Consider the following 15,306-nt stretch of genomic DNA (forward strand, 5'->3'; position numbering starts at 1 on the left):
ATGAAAAACAGTGATGGGTGAACGGAATGTGGAGCAACTGACAACACTGTTTTTAGAAGAACACAAACTGTTCTTCAGGAGGATTCAGTTCAGTCAACAGAGCATAGGGATGTCCTCACTGGTAACAGAAATATCGATGGACCTTTTGGTAGATGTCGGTTGCTGCTGAGCTGCGAAAGTGTGTTCCTGCCAAGGTTGGTGTTCAAGGTTTTTGCATAATGGAATTGGTATTAGTGGCTCAGCAAAGGGTAAAGTACAATTCTGATGTTGTGGGGCATCAGTTTCATCCTTAATCTATGAATATGGACATCGATGTCGCCTCTGGCAAAGGATTCAAGCGGATCCAAATATTAGCTTTCAGTTTTGTGATCCTTCCCCATACTTAATCAAAAGCAGGAGTTGCCCGATTATGCACCCCAGTCAGAAACATCACAGAAGTTGGAACATGTTGTGATGATTCGTGTACTTTCAGCAGCCTTGGGCAATTGGAGCTAATGGAAGGCAGAACCTTTCAGTTATGCACAAGAGATAATTTGGCAAGTCTGAATGTACATTAATTAAAGATGATTTAAACATTTCAACATTTCACACAGAGTAAAACCATTTAGCTGAATGCATGTAACTGCTTGATGTTCATGATGTACATACCAACTGTTGTAATGGAGCAAAACACGATTCAAAATGTTATTAATTGAACGAGGAAACTCACCAGGTACAGCAACAGCAGCGAGAACTGGATAGTAGATTTTTTGTATTTTCCGAATAGAAAAAATTATTCTTGCCACTGATTGATGATCTATTGCCATTATTGTAGTCTCTGTCGCACTCTCTGCTCATCAGGTTAGTCCGGTTCATGTATGAAAGTTCTCGTTGACTCTATGGAACATCACAGTGAGCTGATTCCTTTAATATACGTTGTGAGATGTCTCTGTAGACACATCTTGTCTCAATGGATACACTGATTAATTACAGCCACTGAGCAAACAGGCGGTGTGAACTCATTTTTCAAACAAGACTTCTGACATTCGAGATCAAAATTTCACGCAAATTAAATAGGCGTGAATGAAGATAACAGATCTCTGAATATTATCGACAAAGATCTCAGCAAGCATAAATACAATGTTAAGAGTGGTGTGACGTACTGACCAGATATTTTCGTACAATTTCACGAAGACACGGTTCTGCCCGCCAGAGTCAGAAAATACATTTTTATGTCCTAAAAATCAAAATAAATGAGAAGTTTTGGACAGTTCATACTTAGAGCGACACCTGAGTAAGATTCATCGTTCGGTTCTGCACACGCAGAAACGTCACACTGCACGAATAGATTGAATGTCAATATATTTTTCGCATGAAAAGTGAAATGTGGTACAGATGTCACTGCCATTGCAGCCCTGGATCCACATGTTCGCTCTTCACATTTCCGTCCTCGGATTGACTGCATGGAAGAATCATAGAGTGTTTATGTAATAATGGGTAGTGCCACCGAATGGAATTGTTGTTGCAGAGACTCAAAGTTGGTGGTTGGTAACTGACAAAGCATTCATGGATGGAGACACAAAGAGAATCTTTGCTTTTAGAAACAACACACAAGCCATAAATGTCATATTTTCCATTAGCCAGGGCACGGGTTAGGGGCAAGCTACTACATGGTGATTGGATGTTGCCATTTAGAAGCATAGAAGTGAAATTATTTTCCGGGATGACATATTTAAAGAAGCTACTTTCAGTATCAATGAAAAATAAATTACCTGTGCAGAACACCGCAGACATGCAGTCATTGAACAGGGAGTAAATAATCCCCATAAAGGGAATGCATGTTTGGTGGTAACGTTACTAAAACCAGAAACTGTTTCTTGTTGCTTGCTGGTTTTCCGGTTCTTTGCAGATAGTTATTCAAGGATCCAGTAAGATAACTGCGTCTTTGAGCACTTTCCGGCAGCACAATGCTGATAAAGTGATTCTCGTGAACACAAGGGCTACAAATTTCGTCAAACACTCGAAATTAAATATAATGAAAGGTTCCAAGCGAGATCCAGCCAGGAGAAGACACAATCCATCCCTGGCCTTCACAGTGGCAGCTGCAATATCTAAGTGACACGATTGCCTTTCAGAAATGCAAATACTTCAGTGAATATGCATCAGAGAAGAATGCACATTTAACATTATTCACTGTTTCAAACAACTGACGAGTAAAATGTTGGAGTGGGGGTCAGTTTCTTATTCAAACCCACATTCTGACTGGAGAGCCTAATTAATATTCCCACAAGGGAAAGTTGCAAATTTAGTTTATTTCTGGCAGGCAAAATACAATATTTTTCCATGCAGTGATAGAGAAGGAGAATCGCTGAATAAAAAAAAGACATTTTTCAACACGAAGTTCTCAGAACTCAAAGTTCCATCCTTTGTTCGAGTAAAAAGATGCAAACAAATAGTTAAACGGTGGAGGCAGTGGCTAGTAGTGTTGCCACTAGAATAGTCATCCAGAGACCCAGGCTATCTTAGCAGAAATCTTAAAATCCCTACAGCACAGAAAGAGGCCATTCGGCCCAGCGAGTCTGCACCGACCACAATCCCACCCAGACCCTATCCCCATATCCCTTCATATTTTACCCACTAATACCTCTAACCTACGCATCCCAGGACACTGAGGGCAATTTTAGCATAGCCAATCAACCTAACCCGCACATCTTTGGACTGTGGGAGGAAACCGGAACACCTGGAGGAAACCCACGCAGACACGAGGAGAATGTGCAAACTCAACACAGACAGTGACCCAAGGGGGCGGGAATCGAACGAAGGTCCCTGGAGCTGTAAAGCAGCAGTGCTACTCACTGTGCTACCGTGCCACCGTGGGAGGCCCTGGGACAGTAATGCTCTGGGAACCGGTGTTCTAATCCCACCATGGTAAATGATGACATTTGAATTCAATAATAATCTGGAATTAAAAATCAAATTCGCACCATGAAAGCAATATGTTTCAACAATACCCTTTTGGTAAGTAAGGAAACATGCTGTCCTTACCAAGTCTACAGCAATGTTGTTGACCTTTAAATGTTGTCATGGATGCCAACATTCCATGAAGGAATAACGAAGAAAGTAGCATATGGCGAACTTACTAAATCTAGTTTCCATCTTCCTATATGAATGGTTCCAGTAATCAAGAAAAATACACGCCCACAACTCTGAATTAGTGCAGCATTTGTGTCATGGGGAAGTCTTCAGGTCGTCATTTGTCCAAATTTTCCTTACAAACTACTTATCTATTTACAATGTGCGTTTTCTGAAAAGTTGCATATAACACACACCGTTCCGTGTTTCCAATTGTTTGCTACATCACCAGTGAACAAAGGCAAAAGAAAGAAATCCGGCACGGGGGTGATTCAAAGTTGCTTCAATTTACCTCCGAACTCGTTTTTCCACATGTTGGGACGTGTACCACTAGAATGACCTTTATTAAATAGTTCTCACCCTTTTTGGTGCCTGGAATGGACTGATTCTGGTATTGATCAAATTGTGGAGCAACAGCAATCTCTGAGTGATTTGTTGTGCAGTTGTTTTAATCTCATTGTGTGTCTCAATATGTGTCCAAATTAATCGTGCCCCAGTAAAGTTAAAAATGGCAAAGGTTACAGCCAACACGAACAATGAGCAAAAGAGACCCGTCACCTGCAGCAAGTGTTATGCCTGTTGATCTTACTAATTGTTGAAATTATACATTGGTTTACCACGTTGGAAACGTGTTAAAATAATACCACTGAAAAATTAAAAATATTTTACTGGCCTCGTAATTAAAATTCAAGTAAACATTCAGAACAAAGGAACATTGAAGCTGAAGCAAGGAATTCGGCAGTCGAGATTTAGCTCCCACTCAGGGAGGTCGTGGCAGATCATGCACTACATCTTCGACATTTCCCCACTCATTCCATATTCAGAGATGTCCATTTGATTTAGATATCTAACCTTTTTATAATTTGAATAGGACGTTTGAATGACGCACCATTATCTCAGCGAAAAATAAACATTGTCTGTACCACATTCTTAAATGGCCTGACCCTTATTCTGAGACTCTGACAGATTATTTTGGACTCATGGACAAGGGGACGCTCTGTCTGCATCCAGCATACATAGGAAAAATGTCGTAAGTTTCAATCGGATCACTTCACATTGTTTAGAAAACGAAAGAGTGTTGTCCGATTTTCCTGGACCAGAGCACGAAGCGGTTACACAAGATTTCGAATTCGTGACAGGTCTACATGTGTAAGATCCATTTTGCACAGAAGCTGTACCCCCCGCTCCCACCTCCCCCCCCCCGCCCAAACCACCCCCCCCCCACCCCCCACCCCCCACCCCCCAACCGCCACCAACATTTTTGCTCGTAAGACCTACAATTGGTTCAATGTAGCTTGCTTTTCCAGTTAATACTATGGACATGACACCCATGTAATGAACTGCATTCTTCACCAGGAATAATAGCACCCAGCGAACATGAAATATGAATCACGGAACCACACACAAAACGCACCTTTGTTACACGGGGTTTCCGAAATAAATTGTAAAATAAATGTTCAGTGGGTTTGTGGGTTCAAGATTAATTTTTGGTTCCATCTAAGTATTACAAATTATTATTTTGAATCTGGTGGATACAATTATCCTTTGATGGTGAGGAGTGCTTCAGAAAAAAATCTTTATTCCTTTGAAATTAAGAATGTCATCAAGCTTATGACTATCTATAATGGGAGCGTGAAAGACTGGAGAAAGAACAGCATCTGCGGCAACATCTGTGAGAAGAGATACATGGTTAAAGTTTCGAGATAATTTTCCTCTTCTTCAAAGCTGAGGAGAGGGGGGACTGCGATCGGTTGCATGCAGTTCAACAATGTTGCGTTTTCTGGAGGTCCACGCTGATATGTTGCATACTCTTGAAATATGATGTGCTGTATGCAACTGAAATGAGATGTGTTGAATGCAGGTGGATTGTAATGGGTTGTATGCGTTTGAACTTTGAGATTAGATCAAAACAGTTTGAGTACTTGAATCGACTGCACCCCATGTTCACCTGAGCTGAACGTTCAGATCTGAATCTCGCAATGAAAATATCTGCCTCGCCAGATCACTTGAAATGTTCGCTGGGTGAACATTTTCACTGTACTCCATTGATGCTGCCCGGATACAACATAAAGTAAAACACAGAAACAGCAGTATGCCTGTTGTGAAAACGATGGTAGTCATGATGTAGAGATACCGGCGCTGGACTGGGGTCAACACAGTAAGAGTTTTCACAACACCATGTAAAAGTCCAAAAGGTTTATTTGGTAGCAAATGTCATTCGCTTTCGGAGCGCTGCTCCTTCGTCAGATGGAATAGAAATCTGCTCTCAAACAGGCACAGAGACACAAAATCAAGTAACAGAATACTGATTGGAATCCGAATCTCGAGAGCCAACCAGGTCTTAAAGATACAGACAATGTGAGTGGAGGGAGCATTAAGCACAGGTTAAATAGATGTGTCTTGTCTCCAGACAGGACAGGCAGTGAGATTCTGCAAGTCCAGGAGGCAAGCTGTGGGGGTTACAGATAGTGTGACATAAACCCAACATCCCAGTTTAGGCCGTCCTCATGTGTGCGGAACTTGGCTATCAGTTTCTGTTCAGCGACTCTGCGCTGTTGTGTGTCGTGAAGGCCAACTTGGAGAACGCTTACCAGAAGATCAGAGGCTGAATGCCCGTGACCGCTGAAGTGCTTCCCCACAGGAAGAAGACAGTCTTGCCTGGTGATTGTCGAGCGGTGTTTATTCAAAGAACAAAGAACAGTACAGCACAGGAAACAGGCCCTTCGGCCCTCCAAGCCTGTGCCGCTCCATGGTCCAACTAGACCAATCGTTTGTATCCCTCCATTCCCAGGCTATTCATCCGTTGTCGTTGTGACTGCATGGTTTCCCCAATGTACCATGCCTCGGGACATCCTTTTCCTGCAGCGTATCAGGTAGACAGCGTTGGCCAAGTTGCAAGAGTAGGTACCATGTACCTGGTAGATGGTGTTCTCACGTGAGATGATGGCATCCATGTCGATGATCCCGCACATCTTGCAGAGGTTGCAGTGGCAGGGTTGTGTGGTGTCGTGTTCGCTGTTCTCCTGAAGGCTGGGTAGTTTGCTGCGGACAATGGTCTGTTTGAGGTTGTGCGGTTGTTTGAAGGCAAGAAGTGGGGTGTGGGGATGGCATTGGCGAGATGTTCGTCTTCATCAATGACATATTGAAGGCTCCGGAGGAGATGCTGTACCTTCTCCGCTCCGGGGAAGTACTGGGTGTTGAAGGGTACTCTGTCCACCGTGTCCCATGTTTGTCTTCTGAGGAGGTCGGTGCAGTTTTTCGCTGTGGCGCGTCGGAACTGTCGATCGATGAGTCGAGCGCTATATCCTGTTCTTATGAGGGCATCTTTCAGCGTCTGGAGGTGTCTGTTGCGATCCTCCTCATCCGATCAGATCCTGTGTATACGGAGGGCTTGTCCATAGGGGATGGCTTCTTTAACGTGGTTAGCGTGGAAGCTGGAGAAGTGGAGCATCGTGAGGTTATCCGTGGGCTTGCGGTACAGTGAGGTGCTGAGGTGACCGTCCTTAATGGAGATGCGTGTGTCCAAGAATGCAACCGATTCCGGAGAGTAGTCCATGGTGAGTCTGATGGTGGGCTCGAGCTTGTTGATGTCATCATATAGTTGTTTCAGTGATTGTTCACCATTGCTCCAAAGGAAGAAAATGGGTGTTTGTGAAAATTGGTGTTGTGAAGACTCGTACTGTGTTGTGACAACAACAGGACTCACGAATAGGTCTAAGCGTGCGGTTTGTGGAGTACCAGATGCCGTCTCGAGTGAGTAGAGACTCGCCCAATGAGGAACAGCCAGCCGGGGATTTTAAGCCAGTAGCTGTGCCCGGATCGGATTTGTAGGTCTCGAGTTGCGGATTATATGGCTGTAAACTGCGGGAGTGGTATTTTCATTTGGGGCACAATAAAAGGTGTTGGGGACGGCATTTGGCTGAATTATTACATTGGTATCGAGGAGAAAACAATGCATTTTCCTCCATCATTCCCTGCAGACAAACTTCAAACATCAAGAATTTCTCTGGTAAGAAAAAATAATTATGCATCTTTTCGGGAAACTTGAACCCTGTGACACCATTGGGAGAAGACTGGGTCCAACACACTGCATGCATTATTTCGTCCGTGCTAACAACATTGAAGGAGATAAAAAAAGAAAAGGTGACATTGCTAACAGCATGCCGGGCCCCGACTTTCAGTTTAGTCATACGCCGAATCTCTCCTGATGCCACAAATCAAAAAATAATTATGAACTCGTCGGCCTGATGAAAATACACGACAACCTGAACTCCCCTGCAAAGTCCAGAGATATCGCTTCAATATTGCTTGGGGATCCCCTGTGGAATCTGCCACTGAGTTCTTGGCCAGGTGGCAGAAACTTGTTGAACACTGCGGAATTGGATCATCTCTGAATGAAATGTTGTGGGACAGATTTGTATTTGACATAAAAGACCGAACCACTCAAAGGTATCTCTTGGCAGAACCCAACGTCGACCTTATAAAGTCCATTGAGGTAGCCTTGTCAATTGAACATGCCACATAAGGGGATCAGTAGTTACAAGGGGCATCAACTAGCTATATCTTTCAGCCGGGGGTAGGCATCACATGCAAACAGTACTCAATGCAGAGCGCTTGTGCCAATCAGGGATGAAAAATACCCATTCATTATCGGAATGCTAAAGGCATCACTAGGTAGTCAATGCCAGCACGAAGAGTATTAAAGAACATCCTCCAAAGAGCTGCACTTGATAGTTGAATCACTGCTGCAAGCGTTGTCGAAGTGCAAAACCACGGTGATGTTTCAGAAATGGGAAATAAAAATGTGCTGCCGAAGAATAAAGCCAAAGCTATTCTCTGTATTTAACTTACAGGTATCCCATTTTACAGAGACAGGGACACGACAACTAAATCGTATTATAACAACTGGGAATGGTTGAGTTACGTAAATGGCCATCTCTTGAAGATGAAGGTGGATACTGGCGTCGCAGTCTCCATTATCACAGAACAGACCTGTAAGCACTTCCAATCGGGGATCCAATATCTGAGTTTGGAAGTTTTGATGGACCAGCTAAACACCTACACGCGGGAAGATTTACAAATAAAAGGCACCACAGTGGCCGCAGTGACATCTAGACAGCAATCAGATCGTCTGTCATTCATTGTTGTGCGGGGGAATGGACAAAGCCTGCCTGAGGTACAATTGGGTCCTACAGATTACAATTGTCTAACCTGCTGAAGATCTGCAGGGGAGGCATGTGGGGACTGTACGATGATATCAGGAGATACCCTGGAGCATTTCAGGAGGGCCTGGGGAAAATAGAAAGAGTCAGGGCCAAGATCTACGTTGACACTAATACTCCATCTGGGGTATTTCAGAGGTGAACCAATCCCAAAATCCAGGCGAGAGAACGTGGAAACTGAACTAACGCGCCTTGAAGTCTTGGGTATAATAAGACCTGTGCAAATTGCAGAATGGGCTTTGCCCACCCTACTCCTCTTCCAGTTCGTCTTAATTAAATAACTGTCAATCGGGTATCCAAGCTCGTTATTGTACTGCATGCCCCGGATTGAAGAATTGTACGCCACGTTAACGGGTGGCAAGCTGTCCTGCAATTTGGACATGAACCACGCCTATCCTCAACTTGAATTGGACGAGTTACCCTGAAATATCTGTGACTATCAAAACACAAAAAGGACTGAATGAATAAACCCGTATACCCTTCGGGATCTCAACAGTGTGTGCGTGGGTCCCATCAGCGTGTGTCATCTTCCGAAGAATAATAGTGAACACCCTTCATGGGCGAGACAAAGCAGCAGTTTCCTTAGATTATTTTTTGGTTACGGGGGATTTAGAAGAGGAACAACTGCCGAACCTAGAAAAAGTATTGCAAGGTTTCCAGAGCGGGAGTACGCTCGATGGGGAAGAAATTCGTTTTCCAAACAGCTGAAGTAACCTATTTAGGCAGCCAAGTAGATGGAAGGTGGCTACATCCAGTGGAGGATAAATTAAAAGCCATCAAGGAAACATCAACCCAACAAACACCATGGAATTCAATACTTTTTGCAGTAAGTAAATTATTACAGAAAATATATCCTGAATTTGGCTTCGATGCTGCCAACTTGCATACCTTATTCCGAATATATCACAGATGGTCCTTGGAATCTCCGCAGGCAGTGGCTTCGTCTATAGTTAAACGCCAGTTACTGTCATTAACATACTGGCCCTTTTCGACCCGAAAATTTTGATTCTTATTTTTTCTTGATGACCTCTCCCCACACAGAGTTGGTGCAGTGATGTCAATTGCTGAAAAGACAGATGGAGTCGCCCATCGTGTGTGGCTCCTGGACCTGTTGGATGCAGAATGATGATATCCTCAAATTGGGAAGGAAAAGCTGGTGGTCGCTTTTGGTATGAACAAGTGCCACCAATGCGTCTTAGGTGATTATTGTATAGTCATCGACCATAACGCCTTACTGGACCTCTTCAAGTTGTATCGCACCGCACCGTGAACTACAACATGTGTCGCTCCAGCATCGCTATTAATGGAACGTCAAAGTTCAGAATACCAACCGGAAGAAGCACAGAGGCCACCTCATCGTCAGGTTCTCCGTGCGCGAGGCATCCCGCCACTGGCCATGGAGATAGGCCTTGCCAATGGCTGTCCACAGCTTAAAGGTGACTCCGAGTTCCCACTCTGGATTGTGATGACATGGACTCTGAAATGAGCGCTTAAGAAGTGGGCCTCCAGGCTGAAGTGGAACCTGAGCAGAATGTTATCGAGACCTCAACGACCACAGCAGATCATCAATATATATTTCTGTGCGCTTCCTTGAGTCCGAGCTTCCTTATTGAGAGAACTGAGGCTCGCAAAGTGGGGTGCATCCAGCGGGTTTTTGAAACATGTAACTTTACCAGGAGCAGGCTTGTAGATGCCGAGGTGAAAGCTGTCTGACTATAAGCTGCAGGAGGAACAATTAACTTTGATGCACAAAAAAAAATGTTGGTGACGCTGAACTGGCGTTTGGCTGAATTACGACAGTAGCATTCCAATATGTCCTTTTAAGTCTCTTTATGGCCTTGTTCCACCTAGCACTTCACTTCATTATGCTTGCCTTCCCTATTCCTGCATGCTAGCTTTCTATAATTTATGTACCAATATTCTGAATCTCTCCCTGCTGCAGGTATCTGCAGTCTTTCCTCGTTTGATTAATATTCAGTTACTATAATCTTTCTAACAAAGTGTATAACATTACATTTTCCTACATTACAGTACAACCTCCTGGGTTTTAACGATTCACTTACCCTGTCTATATGCCTTTGTAAACTCTTTGCGGAACCCTCACTGCAAGGTATCCTCACCACTTGGATCGATATATAATTGGGAAGTGCTAATGATCAGATAGGGGTTACAGTGTGTATGTAAGCCTATTTATAGTTAACAAATCAAAGTTAACTCTTTTTTCTTTTTTTAAAGAGCTTGAGAAAGGGTATTACAGAGATTTGTACCTGGGATGGATGCTAGTTGATGGAGAAATGGCAGTGGAGGTGTAGGGGTGGCCATGGAGCTAGTTGCAGAGGTGGGGAAAGGGGACAATGAAGCTATTGAATTGTCTATGACATAAATAAAAATGTATCAGAATCGCAGATTTGATACTGGAAAGGAAAGACAATAAAGATGTGATGGTCTGAGGAGGTGTGAGAACACACTCTACACACGCGTATGTGATATTTCGTCGAAAGCCTTCTGAAAGTCCAAATAAACAAAAACCGCTGGCTTCTCTCATCATCTCCACGTTCTCGAACTCTATCTCTACTCATACTGATCTCCTTCAATTGCTCCCTTTCACTAAACCGTCTGCTCCAAACGTTTCTGAGTCTCTATTTGTGCCCTCCTTTGTGAAGACAGAACAAACGTATGGATTCAGTTTGTCGTCCATTACTTTGTTTCTCATTATAAATTCCCCTGATTCTATCTGTAAGGGACCTACAATTGACTTCCCCCAAATTGTTCTCCTCATAAACTTGTATAAATATATACAGTTTATTAAAACGTTACCTGACAAGCTCACACTCGTACTCTATTTTATAGTTTTTAACCAGTCCTTTCGTCGGTATTTGTTGAATTGTATCTGTTCACAATACGCAGGATCTGCTGTTTTTCTTACCAATATGTATGCCTCTCCCAGTTTCCCTTGGAAGCCATCGTTTGGCCACCTTTCCAGTTTTCTTCTTCGCCAGAGAGTAATAAGCAATTGTTGCAGTTGACAAGTGTTCTCCTTGAATGTTTGCCATTGCCTATCACCGTCACCGGTATAAGTCAGGCTTCCTAATCTATCATTGCCAACTCGTGCCTCAAATCATTGCAGTTCATTTTTAAAACGTATGATTTAGGGCCATATTCTCAGCATCAACTAGGTCACTCTTGATCTTATTGAAAATATCTGTCATGTTGTGGTCGCTTATCACCAACTGTTCTCTCACAACTAGGTTACCAACTGTTCGTTTATAATTCTACAATGCACAGTCATGGATGGTCTGTTCTTTAGTTGGCTCCTCAACATATTGGTCCAGAAAGCATCCCGTATACACTCCATGTATGCCTCTTGTACGGTATTGTGACAAATTTGTTTAGCCCAATCTATATGCAGATTAAAATTAATCATAATAACAAATGTTCCGTTTGCGGATATATCTGTCATTGCCCGTTTAATGTCAGTCCCAACATCAGCACAACATTTTGGGGGCTAATATACAATACTTTCTAAGCTTCTTCGCCCACTTATTGTTTCTTAGCTCTATCCATACAACTTTCACAATAACGGAATAAGTATCCTTCCTCAGCATGGTGTTTATTTCCACTTCAATTAGCAAAGCAACTCCAACGCCTTTACCTTTTTACGTTCCAAAATACTGAATACCCCTCGATGTTAAGTTCCCATCACCCTGTAAGCATCTCTCCGAAATCCCGATTACAGCCTACCAGTATACATCTATTTGTGCAATACTTAATCACGGTATTGTGAATGCTCCGACATTAAGACACAGCACATTTAGGCTCGTCTTTTTCACATTACTGTTGTTGTTTGCACTATTTCTCACTGAGGAACTGCTTGAATTTGCCCTTACTTTCTCTGCATATCATATTCTCATTCCTCTTCTGTCTTTTTTGTGATTGGTTTCCCCTCATCTGACTCCATGCATAGTTCGCATTCCCATAAATTTTAGATTAAATTTTCCCCAACCCCTCTAGCCAATACTCCCCCTTGGATATCGTTCCTGACCCTGCCCAGGTATAATCTGTCCTGTTCGTAAAGGTCCCAACTCCACCAGAACTGCTGCAATTTCCACAGCAATCTGAAACACTCTCCCTCTCACTATCGCTGCAGCCATGTATTCATCCTATATATCCTGTTATTTCTGCTTTGACGAGCACGTGGAACTGGTATTAATCCTGAGATCACAGGCTTTTAAGTCCGGAATTTTAAAACTTTCTTCGTAACTCCATATAATTTGCATTTAGTACCTCATCCTATTTTAACCTATATAATTGGTACTAATGTGTACCACGAAGACTGATTGTTCACCTTCCCACTGTACAATGTCCTGGAACCGCCCCAAGACATCCTTGGCCCTAGCACAAGGGAGGCAAGATATCATCCTGAAGTCTTGGTTGCGGCCACAAAAACGCCTATCTTTTCCCCTTACAAATGAATCCCCCATAACGATTGCATTATCACACTTTTATTCTCCTCCCCTTTTCAGCAGAAGCAACCTTGGTGCAAGGAAATTGATGTTGCTGCTTTCCCCTGAAAGGTTATTCCTTTCAACAGTATCCAACACGGTATCGTTGTTTTTCAGGAGAATGGCCACAGGACAATCCTGCACTGCCTCAGACGCTTCCTCTGCCTGCTGGTCACCAATTCCCTCACTGACTTGGGAATCTTAACCTCCAGTGTCGTCTCCTCTTGTACAGCTATTGCATTTGAAGTACTCACCTATATGTTTATGAAATGTAGTGCGGATACCCCTTCACTGCCCTGTGCGAAATTGATTCCCAGACTTTGAACATCCTCAGGGTGAAAATGTTTTTCCTCAATTGCGATTGAAATCCCCTGGCCATTACCATAATTTATGCCCCCTGGTCATGGTCCGGCTACTACGGGAAACATTCCTTCATATTTACTCTATCTGTGCCACCCATAATTCTGTGCGCCTCGATGATGTTCCTCCCAGCCTTCTCTGCTCAAAGGAAAACAATCCAGATAAGCTAGCAACACTTGAGAGTGCAAAGTCTCCTGACCACGTTCAACTTGAAACCTGTTGTAGTGCAATCATATCCTTCTTAGATTGTGGCGGCCACATTTGAAAAAAATAATCTTTTTGCACGACATGCATTAAGATCCACTGCCACAGCCTGTTACCGCAGACAACTTATAATGTGTGATGGCACAAAGGACTCCCGCAACCTTAAACTACCGCCCGAAGTCAACGGACATTTCCATTGTCCACCCCTCTTCCGCTCCGATTCCGTGGCGGGCGGTAAACGTCCGGCGAATCCGATAAAGAACAAAGTCACAACAACACAGTCCCATACCCTACTTCACCAAATCGATAAGTAACTGAATGATACTTATTATTGAACGGACAGAAATTGACAAAATATGATCTCTGAATTATAAATTAAAACGCAGTGTTGAGTGAACTTTTTACTTTATTTCCTCAATTCATGAGACCTGTATTTTAGAACGCATTGCGTTTTTTCCAACAGTAATTATTGTTAATTCCACAAACGGTTTGTTATTTAAACATTGAATTTCACTTGATGCATGGCGAAGCAATCGACTCTGTTTTTTTGTTACTGATTTGAAGTCTCATCAGTTTTCTTGCTCAGGGATCCTGGTCTCAACGCACCTCAGATTGTCCCTCAAACTTTTTGCCATTGTGCCTTAGAATTCATCGCCCCTCTCATTTTCCTCTACGTCGAACATTTCCACTGGTTTGGGTTAATGCACATGCACTTTCAGTCTCGGTCATCTTACTTCCACTCGATCAACCCACTTACTATCTGCTCTCCACCCCCAAGAAGAAGCCCCAAAACCCCATTTTTAGATGCGGTTTGTGAATGAATGCCTGCGTTTAAGTTTGCGAGCAACCAGACACAGAGATTCAGCCTGAATGGCGACATCGGATAGGGCAAGGGGAAAGTGAATTGTGATTTTCCGTTGGAGAGGGGACGGGGGGCGGGCGGAACGTGGGGCGGGGGGGGGGGGGAGGGGGGAGTGTCGCAGATGATGGCAGGATGATGCGATGATTCAAATACGCTGATCCCGCATGTGGTTGGCTGCCCAATCTGATACAGGGAATATACCGTTCCGACTTTCAAATATCAAAGTGGTGACCATGATGTGCCGAGGGAATGTCGGGAGAAAAAAGAGAGTGCGTATTCCGTACCATTCGCTCGGTGCTCCGCTCGGATCAGTGATCAGCTCTCAGCTGTCGAATTGTCTCAGCAAAGCAGGTAATTTGCTACAGTCAAAACGTTCGTTATTAATAACTATATTAAATAATGTTAAACTCATCGCAGACAGTCAACTGACTATCATTGGTATTGAAGCCGCGGAATCCAAAAATCAAAACAGGTTACTGGAACCAGTTTGTTTTGTAACAGAAATGAATTTAATTCTCTATGGATTCGTGATAATTATGTCTGATGGGAGGGCATCATTATTTCAATAATACGGGAGTCACTTCTATAAGTTATGAACTGGTAACACCATCAACAGGGAAGAGTAGCTCAACTGAGAGTTATTGGAGGGATTGGAACAATCGTTTGAAGCATTACAATAATTGATCTGTATCTGAGAGCAATAACTTAGAACTGCTCAGCAATGGGTGAGAGTCTGAGAACAATCGATTGGAATGATAGAACAATGGATGAGAATCTGGGAACAATAGTTTGGAATGATACAGCAATGGATCAGGGTCTCAGAACAATAGATTCGAATGTTACAACGTTGGAAAGGGATTTGTTAGAGTAGCTTCAGCTGACACTACAGCCAGCTGGTTGAATGGGCGGATCGAGTACGCACTTTATGTGAGTCAATACTTTTATTATCCTATGCTCACACTGATTGGTATTCCTGGTGAGTTTCTCTATCCAGTTTTGAAAGGCTTACATAACGATGATCTGTGCTGCTGTTCTTTCTCTATCA

Source organism: Mustelus asterias, unplaced genomic scaffold (genome assembly GCF_964213995.1).
Source record: "Mustelus asterias unplaced genomic scaffold, sMusAst1.hap1.1 HAP1_SCAFFOLD_273, whole genome shotgun sequence".
Classification (NCBI taxonomy): Eukaryota; Metazoa; Chordata; class Chondrichthyes; order Carcharhiniformes; family Triakidae; genus Mustelus; species Mustelus asterias.